This window comes from Pocillopora verrucosa, chromosome 12 (genome assembly GCF_036669915.1).
Source record: "Pocillopora verrucosa isolate sample1 chromosome 12, ASM3666991v2, whole genome shotgun sequence".
Taxonomy (NCBI): Eukaryota; Metazoa; Cnidaria; class Anthozoa; order Scleractinia; family Pocilloporidae; genus Pocillopora; species Pocillopora verrucosa.
In genome coordinates, this window is record NC_089323.1 from 3,410,660 (window position 1) to 3,413,069 (window position 2,410).

A 2,410-nucleotide genomic window follows, 5' to 3' on the forward strand; every position below is an offset into this window, starting at 1 on the left:
GCTTGACCACAACAAGCGTTCAGCAGCTAGCCATCTCGATTCCTCAGTCGGTCTTTCCAGTGAACTAGCAGTGGTGCCAACAGAGTCAAGTGCGTCTCATAACGGAGAAAACATTTGCACGAGAGACAGAAGCAACTACATGCGATTACAGAGGTGCATTGGAATTCTCGTCTGCAAATGGTTATGCACAGTCCGAAGTGTTACCGAGCTTGGAAAGGGTGGAGAGAACGAAGATACAAGGTTGTCATTTTATACTACAAGTACAATTTTATACCAGACCTACAAGGTATAGAAAAATTTTGTTGATCTCTGACTCAGAGAAGAACAACAAGTAAACTTTAGAGCTGTTATTATTGAACTGTGACTTGTACTTTTCATTTGTATGTAAAGAAGGAATTGTATTTTGCACCAAAAATATAAAGAAGTAATATTTTTTAGGAGGTCCAGTGATTGGGACATTTAAGAAATTAAGTTATGAAAAGAAACTCGGTTTGTACTTCTCACTACTAACAAGTCTTGTTTTAAAAATATTTTCAGATCAGAGTTTCAAATAAAGCAAATTGAAGAAGTCATTTAAAAGGTGTATTTTCTCAAAGGGAACAGTGACCACCTGTCTTGTCTGCATGCCAAATATTTGCGGAGTGTGTGGATGATCCATAAGTATTGGAACTCTCACAAAAACGTTTTGTAAGAATAAAAACAGCAATTAAAACAATATTTTCGTAGCTGGGATAAAGAATCCCAGGTGGGATATGTAAATCCCGACCAGGATCCCGGGTAGAATGCATAAGTCCCACCTAGGATCCCGGGTGGGATGCAGGAATCCCGCATTAAATGCGGGATCCCAGGTGGGATCAAATTTTCATCCCAGGTGGGAAAGGTGGGATCCCACCACCTAAGGCGGGATCCCGCCATTCCCACCTGGGATCCTGGGTGGGATTGCCGGGATCCCGCCTATATCCCGCCTGACATTTTACCTGGGTATTAAAGATACTGAAATGAAATTTAATATAAAGACTATGTTTTTTGAGAGATCTGACATTAAGAAGAGTTATAGACATTTGTCTGTCAAATGCTATTTATACAGGAGGCTCTAAAGCACTGGTACTTCTTAATCTCCTATATTCTTCATGTACTTTAGGGTTTGTTCATAAATGTCTGTGTTCTATCTGTCCAAGTATATAAATGCCTTTTAAGGTTATAGATCGACTTATTGCTACATAAACTTGTCCATAGTTAAAAAAAACTTTATTTCACAAGTTCAAAACTTATAACAATTTTGTGCAATGTTGGTCCTTGTACCTTATATACAGTGCAAGCCCATGCTAGTGTAATAGGGAACTACATTCGCTTTATTTCTGGCAATGATGGCTTACCAGGTCTTATCTTGAATCTTTCTAGGATCAGTTCAATGGGTACCAATCTGTTTTGTTTAGCAAAGGTATTATTGCATTTGTCAATTAAGGCCTTTCCAGCCAATTTGTCATCAAATTTAATATATATTATTGATGGTTTTTTATGTTCTTATTCATATCAATTTTGATAATTGTACCCATTTGACCATGAATAAGCCTGTCTGCTATGTCAATATTAGTGGTTAACATAACTCTGGCTGTTTCTTTGACAAAGATGTTATGATCAAGTCTACCTGTCTCTGATCTTCCTGTTGCTAGTACTCTATCAATATCTTGTTTTCAAATATTGGCTGGATGTTGATCAATGGCTGTCAGTTGAAATAATGGTCTTGTATTTGCTTTAGTTTTGCATTGTTATGCTGAGTAACAGGATTATTCTCAGCCCATATATGTAAAGAATCTTTTGGGTAGTTATCATCCAATGGACATGTTGACCTGGATTGAATGCACTGAATATCTTCATTGGTCTGTGAACCAGTTCTGAATCCATTTAATTGTTCAATAAATGGCTGGTCATCTTTTTGTCTCATAATCTCTGTAAGCTCAATCATCTTATAAGACATGCCAAGGGTGTGTAAAGGTTTAAAGCATCATTCATAGTCTTCCCAAAAAACAGGTTTCTTTGTATTGGTGGTAGTGATATTATAATCACCAAGAGCAATTACAATTAAACCAGCAAAATAATTGAGAATCAGAGGGTAGCAAATATTTCTTTTAATCTGCTGGTGAATATGATGTTAAAGCAGTATTGACACTATTAGATATATTCATCTACTACTAGTAGCTTTAGTTCTGATCATGATAGTCTCATTTGTGTTTCTTTTTTGATCTTTTGTGGATAGGACATTGGCAGGCAGTGTATCCAACGGGGTTATTCTTAGGGATTGCTTAAGCAGTATTTATTGTTGTTCCATTAATGGTTAAAGGCAGCTACTCCAGTAGGTACTGATAGTTACCTGTTATGATTCTCAGGATTCCATTACCGCCATATGCTA

General features: G+C 36.9%; 1 pseudogene; it reads right to left on the minus strand.

Annotated features, from left to right (window-relative positions):
• Positions 1–1,341: 1,341 nt before the first annotated feature.
• LOC131783253 (uncharacterized) lies at positions 1,342–1,945 on the minus strand (annotated as a pseudogene).
• Between the last annotated feature and the right edge of the window lie 465 nt (positions 1,946–2,410).